The sequence below is a fragment of the Nicotiana tabacum genome, chromosome 24, assembly GCF_000715075.1.
Source record: "Nicotiana tabacum cultivar K326 chromosome 24, ASM71507v2, whole genome shotgun sequence".
Lineage (NCBI taxonomy): Eukaryota > Viridiplantae > Streptophyta > Magnoliopsida > Solanales > Solanaceae > Nicotiana > Nicotiana tabacum.
The window spans coordinates 90,372,835-90,390,759 of NC_134103.1; positions in this window are offsets into that span (position 1 = coordinate 90,372,835).

Below are 17,925 nucleotides of genomic sequence, written 5' to 3' on the forward strand. Positions count from 1 at the left end.
ATTTTTCCTCTATTTGAAATTTGTTTAAAAATATCCTTTAATAATTTTTACTGAAACTGGGTTTAAACCAGATATTTTGATTCAAATCCTGTTTTTGAAAGCATGAGGTATTTTACTGAGATTTCATGATATAAACGTTATATGCTTTATTGCTCGTCACTACTGCTCAGTATTTATTTATTGTTGTTACTTACTGAGTTGGCGTACTCACGTTACTCCCTGCACCTTGTGTGCCGATCCAGGTGTAGCTGGACATGGTAGCGGTTGTTGATTGTTCTCGTTGCAAATTTTTTCGGAGATAGCAAAGTAGCTGTTTTGCGATCGCAGCCCCTGCTCTTCTCCCTCTTATCTTCCTCTAGTTGTATTTAGTAATTTTCCAGGCTGAGTTAGCCTTGACATTGTTAGACAGATTGTAGTAGATGCTCATGACTAGTGATACCCTGATGTCGGGCTTTTCCTTTCGTACTTTTATTTTGATTTGAACTCTTTTACGAAGGTTTTTATGATAAATAACATTGAAATTGTCTTTGAAATGAAAATATCATTTTGTTTTGGAAATGAGTCGGCTTGCCTAGTTCCACGATAAGCACCATCACAACTGGGGTTAGTTTGGGTCGTGACAAATTGGTATGAGAGCCTAGGTTACATAGGTCTCACGAGTCATGAGCGGGTTTAGTAGAGTCTTGCGGATCAGTACAGAGACGTCTATTCTTATCTTCGAGAGGCTGCAGAACCTTTAGGAAACTCCACCTTCTTGAATTCTTGTCGTGCGAATCTGTAGATTCTAGTAACTAAACAGCTGTTGTTTCATTCTCTCATAGATGGTTAGGACTCATGCTACCGGTTAGGAGGGCCAACCACCAGTACCACCAGCCAGGGCCGCGAGAGGCCGAGTCCGCGGTAGAGGCTCTGGTAGGGGCAGAGGTGCAACCCGTACAACACATGGGGCAGTTCCTGCAGGTCCACCTGTTGTCCCAGATCAGGACCAGGTTCCAGTTGTTGATGCACCAACTCAGGCACCACCTGGGCCTATTGTGAATCCAGGCCTTCAGGAGGCCCTAGCTCAGATTCAGACAGCGTGTACTGGCCTTGCCCAGGCGGTCTCTATTTTGACGACCGCAGCCACTTCTCAGGCCAGGGGAGGCACTCAGACTCCCGTCGCTCGCACACCCGAGCAGGTTATTCAGGGACTTCAGACACCAGAGGCACCACCAGCCCAGCCGATTGTAGTTGCTTAGGATTATGTGGTTCCTGCTATGCCTGAGGATGATCAACGTAGGTTGGAGAGGTTTGGGAGACTCCAGCCATCACATTTCAGTGGCACAGAGAGAGAGAGGATGCCCAGGACTTTTTGGACAGGTGTTAGAGGATACTCCGTACTGCTGGTATTCTGGAGACTTGTGGGGTCTCATTCATTACCTTTCAGTTTTCTGGGGCTGCACTCAGTTGGTGGGAGACTTACAAGAGGCATAGGCCTGTTGGTGCAGCACCCCTTACTTGGCAGCAGTTCTCCGTGGTCTTTTTGGAGAAGTTCGTGCCTCGATCCTGCAGATAGGAGCTGCGCAGATAGTTTGAGTGGATTCGCCAGGGTGATATGTCTGTGACACAGTATTAGATGCGGTTCTCCGAGTTGGCCCGTCATGTGATCTGGTTGGTTCCCACGGACAAGGAGAGGATCATGAGGTTTATTGATGGTCTCACTTATCAGCTACAGTTGCTCATGACCAGAGAGAGGGTTTCAGGTGCTACTTTTGATGACGTTGTCGACATTGCTCGACAGATTGAGATTGTTCGCGGTCAAGAGAGGGTTGAGAGTGAGGCCAAGAGGCCTTATGGTTAGGGTGGATTCAGCGGTGCTCTTTTTGGGGGTTAGTTCCAGCACAGTAGAGGTCGTCATTTCAGACATGCTCAGTCAACTCGGCCATTTTATCGGGGTGCATCATTTGGCCATGGTTCTCACAGTTCTCATCAGGGCCACTCATTACTTAGTGCCCTTCCAGCTCAGAGTTCGTCCCGTGCTCGACCTGTTCAGGGCTCTTCCATGCCAGGTTCTTCTACCAATCATCCCGGTGCTAGGGGTTCCCTTCAGTTTCCGCCACCAGCACCAAGTAGTTATTTTGAGTGTGGGGAGCTTGGGCATATATGGAGGCATTGTACTCATTGTCATGGAGGTCTATCTCAGCAGAGGAGTCAGCCTCCGACTTTAGCACCAGTTACCTCACCATCCGCCCAGTCAGCTAGGGGTCGCCCTAGAGGAGGAGGCAGATCAGGGGGTGGCCAAGTTCGTTTCTATGCCCTCCCTGCTAGACCAGATGCTATTGCTTCAGATGCTATGATTACAGGTATTGTCTCTGTTTGTCACAGAGATGCCTCAGTATTATTTGACCCCGGTTCCACATATTCATATGTTTTCTCGTATTTCGCCCATTTTCTGGATATGCCCCGTGAGTCTTTAGTTTCGTCTGTACATGTATCTACTCATGTGGGCGATACTATTACCAAGTGGACCTTTTGCTGCTCAGTATGGTCGACTTTGATGTGATATTTGGTATGGATTGGTTATCTCCATGTCATGCTGTTCTAGATTGTCACGCTAAGACGGTGACGTTGGCTATGCCGGAAATTCCGAGGGTTGAGTGGAGCGGTTCTGTAGATTATGTACCAAGTAGGGTGGTTTCATATTTGAAGGCTCAACGTATGGTTGAGGACGATTGCCTATCTTATTTGGCTTTCGTGAGGGATGTTAGTGTAGAGACTCCTGTCATTGATTCTGTTCCGGTGGTACATGATTTTCCAGATGTGTTTCCTGTAGACCTACTGGGCATGTCACCTGATAGGGATATTGACTTTGGTATTGATTTGGTGCCGGGCACTCAACCCATTTCTATTCCACCGTATCGTATGGCACCGACGGAGTTGAAGAAATTGAAAGAACAACTTTAGGAACTCCTTGATAAGGGGTTTATTCGGCCTAGTATGTCACCTTGGGGTGCACCGGTTCTATTTGTGAAGAAGAAGGATGGTTCCATGAGAATGTGTATTGATTACAGGCAGTTGAACAAGGTCACAGTCAAGAACAAGTATCCTTTTCCTCGTATTGATGATTTATTTGACCAGCTTCAGGGAGTGAGGGTGTTCTCCAAGATTGATTTAAGGTGCGGGTATCACCAGCTGAAGATTCGGGATTCAGATATTCTTAAGACAGCTTTCAGGACCCGATATGGCCATTATGAGTTCTTGGTGATGTCTTTTGGGCTGACCAATGCCCCAACAATGTTCATGCATTTGATGAACAGTGTATTCCAGCCCTATTTGGACTCATTCGTTATTGTATTCATTGATGATATCCTGGTGTACTCTCGTAGCTAGGAGGAGCACGCTCAACATTTGAAAATTGTATTACAGAGATTGAGGGAGGAGAAGCTTTATGCAAAGTTCTCCAAATATGAGTTTTGGCTCAGTTCAGTAGCATTCTTAGGGCATGTGGTGTCCAACAAGCTTATTCAGGTGGATCTGAAGAAGATAGAGGCGGTGCAGAGTTGGCCTAGACCGTCCTCAGCCACGGAGATTAGGAGATTTCTTGGTTTGGCGGGTTACTACCGTCGCTTTGTGGAGGGATTTTCATCTATTGCATCGCCCTTGACCAAATTGACCCAAAAGGGTGCTCCATTAAGATGGTCGGATGAGTGTGAGAAGAGCTTTCAGAAGCTCAAGACTGCTTTGACCACAACTTCAGTGTTAGTTCTGCCATCAGCTTCAGGTTCTTACACCGTGTATTGTGGTGCCTCGAGGATAGGCATTGGTTGTGTTTTGATGCAGGACGGTAGGGTGATTGCCTACACCTCGCGTCGGTTGAAGACCCATGAGAAGAACTATCCTGTCCATGATCTTGAGTTAGCAGCCATTGTTCACGCCTTGAAGATTTGGCGTCATTATTTGTATGGGGTTCATTGTGAGATCTATACTGATCACCGGAGTCTGCAGCATCTGTTCAAGCAGAAGGATCTTAATTTGCGTCAGCGGAGATAGTTGGAGCTTCTTAAGGACTATGATATCACTATCTTGTACCATCCGGGGAAGGACAATGTGGTGGCCGATGCTTTGAGTCGCCGGGCAGAGAGTTTGGGGAGTTTAGCATATCTTCCAGCAGCAGAGAGACCTTTGGCATTGGATGTTCAGGCCTTAGTGGACCACCTTGTCAGATTGGATATTTCGGAGCCTAATCGGGTATTGGCTTGTGTGGTCTCCAGGTCTTCTCTTTATGACGTGTCAGGGAGCGTCAATGTGATGACCCTCACCTGCTCGTTCTTCAGGACATAGTTCAGAGAGGTGATGCTAGGGATGTGACTATTGGTGACGACGACATGCTGAGAATGCATGGCCGGATATGTGTGCCTAATGTAGATGGGCTTCGAGAGTTGATTCTTGAAGAGGCCCACAACTCGCGGTATTCCATCCATCCGAGGCCGCGAAGTTGTACCAGGATTTGAGGTAGCACTACTGGTGGAGGCGGATGAAGAAGGATATAGTTGGGTTTATGGCTCGGTGTCTCAACTGTCAGCAGGTTAAGTATGAGCATCAGAGACCGGGTGGCTTGCTTCGGAGATTAGAGATCCCAGAGTGGAAGTGGGAGCGGATCACCATAGACTTTGTAGTTGGGCTCCCACAGACTTCGAGGAAGTTCGATGCTATTTGGGTTATTATGGATCGGCTGACCAAGTTCGCGCACTTCATTCCAGTTGGTACTACTTACTATTCAGAGCAGTTGGCTGAGATTTACATCCGAGAGATCGTTCGCCTGCATGGTGTCCCAGTTTTCATCAATTCAGATAGGGGTACTCAATTCACATAGCAGTTTTGGAGGGCCATGCAGCGAGAGTTGGGTACTCAGGTTGAGTTGAGCATAACTTTTCACCCTCAGACGGACGGGCAGTCCGAGCGCACTATTCAGATATTGGAGGACATGTTACGTGCTTGTGTCATTGACTTTAGGGGTTCATGAGACCGGTTGTTGCCACTTGCAGAGTTTGCATATAACAACAGTTATCAGTCGAGTATTCAGATGGCTCTGTACGAGACTTTATGTAGGATGAGGTATAGATCTCCGGTTGGATGGTTTGAGCCGGGTGAGGCTAGGATCTTAGGTACATACTTGGTCCAGGACGCATTAGATAAGGTGAAATTGATTCAAGAGCGGCTTTGCATGACACAGTCTAGGAAGAAGAGCTACGCGGATAGGAAGGTCCGTGATGTATCTTTTATGGTTGGGGAGAAGATTTTGCTGAAGGTATCACCCATGAAGGATGTTATGAGGTTTGGGAAGAGGGGAAAGTTGAGCCCCCGGTTCATTGGGCCTTTTGAGGTGCTTCAAAGGATAGGGGAGGTGGCTTATAAGCTTGCCTTGCCACCCAGCTTATCGAGTGTGCATCCAGTGTTTCATGTTTCCATGCTCCGGAAGTATATTGGAGATCCGTCCCATGTTTTGGATTTCAGCACGGTTCAGTTGGAGGGTGATATGACTTAAGGATTTGAAGGACCAAACGATGTCGGATTTTGATGAATTTGGTACGGTTAGACTCGTGAGTGAATGGGCTTTCTAGTTTTGTAAATTTTGTTGGATTTTGAGATGTGGGCCCGGGGGCCGGGTTTGAGCCAATTTCGGGTTTTGGTCTAATTTGATAGTTTTTCTTGTGGAATTCATTCCATTAGCATATATTGATGGTATTGTACTGATTGTAAATAGAATTAGAGCATTTGGAGGCCGAGTCCAGAGGCAAGAGCATTGCGGGGTAGAGATTTGACCGGTTTGAGGTAAGTAACGATTATAAATCTAGTCCTGAGGGTATGAAACCCCGGATTTCGTATCATTCTACTATTTTGAAGTGACACACATGCTAGGTGACGGGTGTGTGGGCATGCACTGTTGGGGATTGTGACTTGATCCGTCCCGTAGCAACTGTAAAGTTGCATATTTTGTGGAAATTATATGATACTTATGTGTTTTTAGAAAGAGTTTCTGTTAATTGGGCTGAATGCCATGTTTGGGCCTTGTGCCAGTACTGTTTGGACCCTTAGGGGTTTTATTCTATTTTTATTATCCTCCTACTGTTTTCGATTGAAAATCTATACTCAATCATGGTTATACCTGTTTACTGCATATCTCAGTTTTATTACTCGATTTGATGCATATAAATATTGTTTTGGGCTGAGCACCATATTTTTACTGAAATGCCCGAATGGCTTGAGAGGTTTATGACTGAGTGAGACCGAGGGCCTGATTTGTGAGGATATTTATGGGATCGGACTGCACGCCGCAACATGTTGTATATTTATGGGATCGGGCTGCACGCCGCAGCATGTTGTATATTTATGGGATCGGGCTGCACGCCGCAGCATATTTGATATAGGCCGAGGGACTGAGTGATTTATGCCATGATTTGTCTTGATATAGCGCTTGGGATGAAGGAGCCCCTCTGGAGTCTGTACACCCTCCCCCCCAGTGAGCGCAGGTACCTACTGAATGCGAGTGCTGAGTGCCGAGTGCCGAATGCTGAGTGATTGGGAGGCATGAGTGATTGTGAGGTATGCCCCAGTGGCAAGAGTGATTGTGAGGTATGCCCCAGTGGAAAGAGTGACTGTGAGGTTTGCCCGAGGGGATGTTTATAATTTTATCATTTTGCTCACCTTTGTATTTTTCCTCTGTTTGAAATCTGTTGAAAAATATCCTTAAATGATTTTTACTGGAACTGGATTTAAACGAGATATTTTGATTCAAATCCTGATTTTGAAAGCATAAGGTATTTTACTGAGATTTCATGATATGAACGTTATATGCTTTATTGCTCGTCACTACAGCTCAGTCTTTATTTATTGTTGTTACTTACTGAGTTGGCGTACTCACGTTATTCCCTGCACCTTGTGTGCATATCCAGGTGTAGCTGGACACGGTAGCGATTGTTGATTGTTCTGGTTACAGATTTTCTCGAAAATAGCAAGGTAGTTGTTTGGCGATCGCAACCCCTACTCTTCTCCCTCTTATTTTTCTCTAGTTGTATTTAGCTATTTTTCAGGCTGAGTTAGCCTTGACATTGTTAGACAGATTGTAGTAGATGCTCATGACTAGTGACACCCCGATGTCGGGCTTTTTCTTTCGCACTTTTATTTTGATTTGAACTCCTTTACGAAGGTTTTTATGTTAAATAACATTGAAATTATCTTTGAAATGAAAATATCGGTTTGTTTTGGAAATGAGTCGGCTTGCCTAGTTTCACGATATGCGCCATCACGACTGGGGTTAGTTTGGGTCGTGACAAATATAAATATTTCGCCTATATGTTTTTCAATTAGAAATCTTCAGGATATAATACTTTCAAATAAATCTCTTTCAAATCTCTTTAAAATATAATTCCTTCAAATAAAATTCTTTCAACTAAATCTATTTCGAATAAAAGTCACCCTGTGATACCGCATTTCAAAATCATAAAATACGGGTCTCAGCCCACTTTCATATTTCCATGACACCTCGTGTCAATTTCTCTATCACAACCGCACGGACAACTCACGTGCCAAATATCATCATCATTTAACCACAGCACCTCGTGCCCACATTTCATATCACAACTGCACGGACAATTCACGTGCCAATATCATCATTATTTACTCACGGCACCTCGTGCCCACATTTTATATCACAACTGCATGGACAGTTCACGTGCCAATATCATCATTATTTACTCACGGCACCTCGTACCCACATTTCATTTCATAATCCGCCTGAAAATAACCACAGGCTCCAAATTTCAACATAGACCAGACTATTATCAATTTACCAACAACAAGACAAGTTGCACAAGGTATAAAAATAAACACAAGAAAAATCACAATATCACATGAAAATTACCAACGCAATAACCCCACATCATCACATAAAAATTACCAACACAATAACTCCACATCATCATGTATCATCCCTGGCAATAGCCACCCTTATCTCTCCTATAGTCACCCTTATCACTCTTATGATAGCCTCCCTTATCCCTCCGCCCTGACAATATCAATAGCCACCCTTATTGCTCCTATAATAGCCTCCCTTATTACTCCACCCAGATAATATTTCAACACACATAACAACAGTGAAATGCCACCCTTATGCCCGCATAATGTTAACAATGGAATTCCACCCTTATACGCCGCATAACAGTAACCCAAATCACACAACAATTCACACAAAATATTATCACAACAGCACATCATCATTAACTCGTATTTACAAATTACCCGTAGACCACAGTCCTTCCAAAGGTACAACAAGGTCAATTAATTTCACAACAGATAGTCCACGGCTCAACACAATGTATATAAAATCTCAAAAATAACAACAAGGATGGAAAAATAACTCAGCATAGGACAATGCCTTCTTTAATCCAAAATTTAGATAAATATATAAGCGTCTCAATTTAAACATATTTAATTAATTATTTGCAGATGGAAAATCCATAGTGTAATTATTTCTAAGAAATATCAAATCAAGAAGCACACTGAATTCACATAAAAATCCAAGTGGCAATCACACCAAATTATCATATAAAATACAAACTCGACAAACAAGGAATGAGGTATTACAAATCAAGGATTTACTAATTTCTAACAGTTTTCCAATTTAATACATACGTGCGTCTACGAATTTCAACCACTGTAATTTGCACATATTAACCAAGTACGTACTCGTCACCTCGCGTACATAGTTTTCAATTACACAATTTCCACATAAGAATCAATGCCTAAGGGGTAATTCTCCCACTCAAGGTTAGGCAAGATACTTACCTTTTTGAAGTTATGCCGATATTCCAAAATTGCATTATTGCTTGAATTGACCTCCGGACAGCTCAAATATATCCAAATTAATTTTTCGGACACGCTTTTAAGTCTAAAATCACCATACGGAGCTATTGAAATCATCAAAACTTTATTCCGGATCGTTTGCTCAAAAGTCAACTCTCTGATCAAATCTTTTCTTTTAAGCTTCTTAAATAAGAATTGTTCTTCCAATTTGATCCTGAATCGTTCGAAAACCAAACCCGACCACACACGCAAGTCATAATACACATCACAAAGATGTTTGAGGCCTTAAGTCGCTGAACGAGACGCTAATTCACAAAACGACAAGTCAGGTCGTTACACTTTCATAAAATATTTTCATCCAATTTTTAACACTACATGATATCCAAGTCTAAACCAAATAGAAGCGCTGCCAATAATAGTTTTTATTATACAACATTCACTACCCAATAATATTTTCTATAAACCAGAGAATGAGGGTAAGCAAACCTGTAGAGAAGAACTGACACTGCTCGAGCCGAAAGAAACTTGTTAAAACTTTAAAGCTTTTCCCTGCTTCTCTGTATCACGCCGAAATTGCAGACCCAATGTTACTCCCTCTTTCTTTTCAATGTCAATATTTCAGTTGGTGTATTTGAGACTTGGTAATTGCTTGTATTTCTACCAGAAGCTCTTCACCTCCTTCCCCTTCCCCTAAACCCCTTTTTTCTTGTCGCTTACAAGGCTTTTTCCCATTCTTTTAATTAATTAGGTTTTCCTTTTTTTCCCTTTCTTTTCTTATTCTTTTTTTAAAAAGGTTTAAGTTATGATTAAAAGACCAATATACCCTAACTTGAATATGAGGTATTACATTCTCCCCGCCTTATGAAATTCGGTCCCCGAATTTAACTCAAGTACGTATCTGTATATTGAAATAAGTGACGATACTTGACTCACATAGCATCTTCTGCTTCCTTAGTAGCTTATTAAACTCTATGGTTTCTCCATAAGACTTTCACGAACACCATTTATTTGACCGTAACTTTCTTACTTGTCTGTCAATAATAGCTACCGACTCCTCCTCGTTTAATAAGTTCCTATTTAACTCTATAATCGGTACTTCAATCACATGAGAGGAGTCTGCTACACATTTTCTTAGCACATAAACATAAAATATTTGATTTATGAAAGACAATTCGAGAGGAAGTGCCAAACAATACGCCACAACTCACATTTAGTCTAGTATTTCATATGACCCTTTAAACCTCGGGCTCAACTTACCTCTTTTTGTAATAATCACATTACACCTTTCATAGGAAAAATTTGTAGGGACACTCTACCCCGAATTGTGAAAACTAAGTCCATTTTCCTCTTATCCGCATAAGACTTTTGTCTATTATGAGTTGTGAGCAATCTGATCACTGGACCTTGTGAATAGCTTTTTGTACTAAGTCGGGTCCTAATAAGTTAGTCTCATCGGCTTCAACCTATCCGATAGGAGAACAACATCATATACTATACCAAGCTCCATACGGTGCCACCTAAATATTAGACTGAAAGCTATCATTGTAGGCAAATTTAGCTATAGATATATAAGTGTACAAGCTACCTCCAAAATCAAAATGTAAGCTCTCTACATATACTTCAAGATTTGTATAATACGTTCAAACTGCTTGCCTGTCGGCTGATAAAATAGGGTACTAAGATCTATCTACTCGTGTAACCAATATTTCTTGAAAAGATTGTCAAAATAATGTAGTAAATTGTGAGCTTATATCAGAAATGATGGGCAATAGACCACATATAGTTCGACAATTTTTCATTCATGTATATTTGAGTGTATTTATCCTCAGTGTGTGAAGTTTTGATCAGCAAAAGTATACCTACCATGTAAGCCAATTTCAATTACCCACATATAATTATAACTTCTAATTTTTTAAGGTAGTTTTGTCATAAAATTCATTTTGATTCTATTTTATTTTCACTTTGGAATCTCGAGTTGTAGCGTGCATGCGAGTCACAAATGTTGACTTTCTAAAAAGTTTAAACTTTTAGAAACAAGGTTAGTTAATCTTCCTCCTTTCTTTTTTCACAAATATAATTTTTTTCTAGTCATGGTACATTTTACTAGGCTCCGGATGTATAACGTATCTAGGATTGTGAGCTCCTCAAGAATAACTCATCTTAACACATAACTAGTTACCTAGTCAAGAATACAATTTCTCTCAATAGTTTATATCCTTCTTTTACTAGATCGAACCTCATTTCGACGTTTGCATAATCGCTCATCTTTATATTGAGTGGCATTTATGTGCTTAATGAAGACTTTACTTCAACACAAGCCAACAATGGATATAAAATTTTTCACACTAAATCTGACACCACATTTGTGCCGAACTACCCCACATTTGTTTTACTTAATGCATTGGTACAATGTCATTTCCAGGATGATATAGAATAGTGCAATAATCATAGTCTTTAAATAGTTTTATCTATCTGCCTTGCTAAAAATTCAAATATCTCTCCTAGAAGACGTATTTTAGACTCTTGTGGTCTAAAAATATCTCGCAAGTTTCATTGTACAAATAGTGTCTCTAAATCTTCAGAGCAAATACAATTATGGCAATCTCCAAATTATAGGTGGGATAGTTCTGATTGTGTTTCTTTAGCTGTGTTGAAGTATAAGCTATCACATGATCAGTTTACATGAGAACATATCCTAATCTAACATTTGAAGCATAACATAACACTACTGTAAATCCTGTAAAATATGATGGTAAGGCTAATATTGTTAGTGGTCAAATATGTCTTGAGCTTCGAAAAGCTCTACTCACATTTTTTCGTCCACTGAAACTTTAATATTGTTTTCCTTCTATGTTAACTTGGTAAATGACGCCGCTACTATAAAATAATTCTATAGAAATAGCTTGTAGTAGCTTCCCTAGCCCAAGAGGTTGTGAATATCCATAGAAGTAGTTGATCCTTGCCACTTATGAACTGCTTCTATCCTATTGGAATCTACCGTAATCACATCCTTAGTTACAATATGCCCAGGGAATGCCAAAGTCTAGCCAAAATTCACACTTCGAGAACTTGGTAAAAAGCTGATTTTCTCCAGCGTCTTTAACACATTTTTCAAGTGATCCTCATGTTCTTCATGGCTACGAGAATATACAAGAATATCATTTTTAAGAACTATGAATTTTTTTCCTCCAAAGAGCCAACTTGAACACCTTATCTATTATGTACATCAATACAACTGGAGCATTGGCCAGTCCAAAATATATCACAAATAACTCTTAATGTATGTACCGAGTTCTAGAGGCAGACATCGAAATATATTCCTTTCTTATTCTAAGCCGATGATAGCCAGATTGAAAATCAATAATTTTTTGTAACATATCAAACAAGCCATCTATACGAGATAATGGATATTTATTATATATTTCTGCCTTGCTAAGAGTCTGTACTTTATGCACAACTTTCTTTTTTGGTCTCGTCTTACTTTTTCACAAACAGTATTAGTACACCCCATAAATATATACTCGATTTGATAAAATTCTTATCAGTAGGTCTTGCAACTATTCCTTTATCTCTATCTAGCTCCGTTGGTTTCATACAATAAGGGGGTTTCGATATGGGTTGTATGTTAGGTGTCAAATCGATACCAAAGACTATTCTCATACTAGCTATTCCTGGTAAATTCTCAAAAATATATCAAAGAATTCTCTAGCTATTGGTACCTTTTTATGAGTTAGGAAGTCTCTTATCATAACAAAGAATCAATCAAGTAAGCAGAAGAACTAGCATTTTCATTCATAACATTGAGTACAAACAAGCCATGGTTATAATAACCCTTGCCACCAAAATTATTATTCTTGGTCGACCTTATCAGATTCAAAAGAAACCTTCACCCTCACATTTTCTAATAATCCCACAGAGACCAAATTGGTTCGGAGATTAGGAACATGCAATACATCATTCAATGCCAAAGTTTTGCCAGATGTGAGTTTGAGAAGAACTTTGCCTTTTTCAAGAACTTGAGTAGTCCTTGAGTCACCAAGATATAAAACCTCTTCTCTTTCCTCAACTTGGGTGTAAGACACAAAGTCTTTTTTGTTAGCACATATGTGCTTAGCGGCACCAGAATCTAACACCCAATCTTTCACATTGGCCACAAGGTTCACTTGGGAAACAACTGCAATAATTATGTCATCCGCTTTGACTTCAGTTAAATTTACTTTAGTCTTTGCGGGATTGTCATTCCCAGTCCTTCTCCGATATTGAGCAGCATGGTGACCAAGTTTGCCACACACAAAGCAATTACCTTTTTTCTTGGAGGTTTGATTGTTGGTTTTGGACTTATAACCATTTCTTTTATAGTAATTGTTGTTTGATTTGTTCTCCCGCTTGTTGTCCTCCACAAGGTTGACTCTTATAGTAATCTCCTTTCCTTTGTCAACAACAACTTGCTTGTGGTTGGTATTTTTAATTATAATGTGCTTGACCAAGTCCTTCAGCGACGACTGCTTGTGTTTGTGTTTCAATTGTTGTTTGTAGTCACTCCAAAATTTGGGAAATTTTCCTATAAGCATACCAGCAACAAACTGTTCGGGCAGAGAAATATCTTTAGATTTGAGATCTTCAATCAACTTGTGATATTTGTTGATTTGTGCAGTTATGTCCTTGTCCTCCTTCATCTCCCATTTGTAGTAGTTTTCAATTACAATTTTTTTGGTAGCGTCTTCAGCAGTGTAGTTTGTTATCATTAGCACCCAAATTTCTCTTGCCTCCTTGTAGGAAACGTAGACATCAAATAATTCGTTAGAAATAATAGAATTTATAGTATGTCTACATACCTTATTAGCTAGCATGAACCCATTGATCCATCTGAATGGAAGTTGCTTCAGTTAGCTTAGGATCAGTAAGTGCAAAAGCAACTCCATGCATATCCAAAATAGAATGCACGCGTTGCTGTCAACGCTTAAAATTATCTCCACCAAAAACCTCAATTTTCGAAACATCAGAAAAATGTCTGGCATAGGTAATTGATGATGGAACAACAACATAAACAGTTGGTGCAACGAGTGTAGTAGCATCACCAACAATATTAGCAACGTTATTCTCCATAATAACAACGTGAAAATATCCTTAAGATTGTTGGAAAAATATTGGTTATGGAGAATAAGATTTATCAAAACTTGAGGCGTGTCAAGGACACTGTCCTTAAGAATATTTCGCATACACAATAAAAAATACAATTAAACGTATTCCCCAGTATTCAACAAACTCTTCCAGTTATTAAACTGGTAACAAAACTATAAAAAAATTCAATAAAGAAACCCATCTTAGATGAAGGAGGAGAAATAGAAAGGACAAATGGAAAGTCTGTCATTGTTCACAAGAGTGTCATATATAGTAGGAAGAAGTTTGAGAAAAGTGTGAATTGTGTCTTTAGCTTTCCAAAAATATATTTATATATGTGTTGCTCCAACGGCTAGTTTCCAACGACTAGCAAACGGCTAATTTTTAACGGCTAATTTGACTAATTCAATATGAGAGAAATTAGATAAAAATAAGTGACACTTCCTTTTGAGATACTTACAAATTCCAACATCTACTAGGAAAATTATTTATCACTACGTTAATTATATTTCAATTTCAAATAAATTTGATCGATTATATGAATATAATCTTCACTTATTATATTTTTTCATTTAAACTCAACTGATTTTATTCTCACGAAAATCATTTATCACTATTGTGTTTTTCTCCCTTCATATTTTTAGTCAAAGGCAACTGTAATTACTCCAATACTCTATGAAATGTTTCACATTTTACCACATAAACACGTGATGGTCGGATAGTAAAAAGTGATTTGACACTTTTGGCAATCCATGTTGAGAATTCATGTTCCCCCTTTACCCCCTCTAATCATTAGCTTCGAGATAGGTGAATTTTATCACTTGAATTTCACGTAAATGTTGCTAATCCTAAATAATTGAGTTAAATAAAGTTAAAAAAGTGAAGGAAAATATTCTTCAACTTTTTCTTTTAGTTTCTTATCTAGTTTCCTTATCCGCTTTAAAAATTCGCTCAAGCGTTTTTAGATTAAGGGAAATTCTATTTTAGCTGGTAATGCGTTCCAAAGACATACTATATTTATTGGGCTCGAATTTGAAACTCTACAAAAATAAAAATATTTTATTCTAAACTAATGTTATTTTTCTAACTCTTATTACTCGAAAAAGCAAGAAACTATGTCTTCCATGCGGATAAATAAATTAAACCCATTTTTCTTCTTAATAACTATATAGTAATATTTTCACCACTTTAACAGTTAAAGGTGATGCCACGATCCAAAATTCCCACCTTCTTACCGTGACAGTGTCTAACATTTCACTTGCTAGGCAAGCCAATATTAGAATAATATTATCTATTTTAAAATAATTTTTAAATTTATTAATAACAAAGAAACAAATGCGGAAGTAAGGTCTGAAATATAGTGAATAATCCATAAAAGTAACGGTATCTAAATATCATCCCAGAATTGGTGTCACAAGTGCACGAGCTTCTAGAATAATACAAATAAAGGTCTGAATAAAATAAAGATGTTTGGAAGGAAACACAGAGCTAAAGTAAAGTAGACGAGGATTTCAGAACTGCGGACGTCGTGCAGTTATACCTCAAGTCTCCTCTAAGTAGCTTAAATCCGAGCAAGTCTATGGTACGCCGCTGGGACCAACTCCGAAATCCGCACAAGAAATGCAGAGTGTAGTATCAGTACAACCGGCCCTATGTACTGGTAAGTGCTGAGCCTAACCTCAACGAAGTAGTAATGAGGCTAAGACGGGTCACTTACATTAACTTGTACGCAATATTAGTAACAACAACAAATAATAGAAATAAATCGGTTAACTTATTTATAATAATTGAAGTCAACTCAGCAATCATAACCGATTATTATTTCAACCAATTTCCGTTGCAGCGTACAAACCGCTCCCACAATATATATTTATTTTCAATCCTCTCATATATTTATTTTTATCAAGTTTATATAGACTTTTAAATAAGTTTGTTGCGGCGTGCAATCCGATCCCCCAATATTGACTTTTAAATAAGCCTGTTGCGGCGTGCAATCCGATCCACCAATATTGACTTTTAAATAAGTCTATTACGGTGTGCAATTCGATACCCCAGTATTAACTTTTAAATAAGTCTATTGCGGCGTGCAATCCGATCCCCCAATATTGACTTTTAAATAAGCCTGTTGCAGCGTGCAATCCGATCCCCCAATTTTTACTTTTAAATAAGTCTATTGCGGCATGCAATCCGATCACGCATCCCCCAATATTGACTTTTAAATAACTCTATTGCGACGTGCAATCCGATCCCTCAATATGGACTTTTTAATAAGTCTATTGCGGCATGCAATCCGATCCACCAATATATATATATACACACACACACACACACACACACACACACACACACACACACACACACACACACACACTTTCATCTACGTTGCGGCGTGCAACCCGTTCCTCCAATATAACTTTAAACAACTCATAAATGTAATACATTTACTCCAATAATTACCACGTCCAATGAGAAACTATTAAACATCAAGACACACAATAATTATAATTTATTTATGAACATACAATGGCAATTAACAATTAATTGTGAAAATCTTGAAGAAAATAGGAAGTTAATATTTAGTATGCTAAATGTCAAATAAATATTAAGACACATAAATCAAATAGTATGTAACAATTATTACAGGAATTCGAGAATCAATATTTGACAAAGCATAGGAGAGAAATAATTATTATAACAATTAATTCATGATTTAAAACGATTTATGATTTTTAAATAATTATGTAAACAATTAATTTGACGGCGTATAGACACTCGTCACCTCGCCTATACTTCGTTCACATGTATTTCACATAACAAATAATTTAAGGGTTCTATTCCCTCAAGTCAAGATTAACCACGGCACTTACCTCGCTTTGCAAATTCCAATAAATTATTCGACCACAACTTTTCCTTTTGAATTTGTCTCCAAAAGCATCAAATCTATTCACAAACAATTCGATATACTCAGTACGAATTATAGGAATTAATTCCATATGAATTTACTAATTTTTCGGATAAAAATTTAAAATTTATTTAAATATTCGACAGTGGGACCCACGTCTCAAATCTTGGAAAAACTCACGAAATTCGAACACCCGTTCCGCTACGAGTTCAACCATACAAAAATTATCCAATTCCGATGTCAAATGAACCTTCAAATCTTAAAATTTCGTTTTTTGGAAGATTTTATAAAATTCTGATTTTTCTTCCATAAATTCACGGATTCATGATGTAAATGAGTATGGAATCATGAAATATAATCAATATAGGATAAGGAACACTTACCCCAATTTTTTTCAGGAATATCGCCCAAGAATTCGCCTTACCCGAGCTCAAAATGACCAAAATGAGTAAAAAATCTCGGACTCTTCGATTTATACACTACCCAGGCATTTCCGCACCTGCGGTGCCTGGGCTCGCATTTGCGAGAAAAATCTCTCATCTGCGAAATGGGGCCGCCAAGCGAGGCCTCGCATCTGCGGAGGAAAAATGCGCACCTGCGCTGATTTCCGCTTCTGCGATCGTTGAGTCCGCTTCTGCGGACGCGCGAGTGCGTGCATTTTTTCGCACCTGCAGACTTTTGCCCAGCTTACCCAGGACAATTCTGCGATGGAAGGTTCGCTTCTGCGAGCTCGCACCTGCGGTCCAAAATTCGAAGGTGCGATTACACGAGAAGGACAAATATCAGATTTTTCCTTAAGTCCAATTCTTGTTCCGATTTCGATTCGAATCACACTCGGGGTACTCGGGACCCCATCCGAATATGCCAACAAGTCCTGTAACATAATATGGACTTACTCGGGGTCTAATATCACGTCAAACAATGCTGAAATTACAATTCACTCCCTGATTCAAACTTTTGAGTTTTAAACTTTGCAATTTACAAATCTCGTGCAAAAACATATTAAATGAATCCGGAATGACTTCAAATTTGGCACACAAGTCCTAAATAACATAATAGAG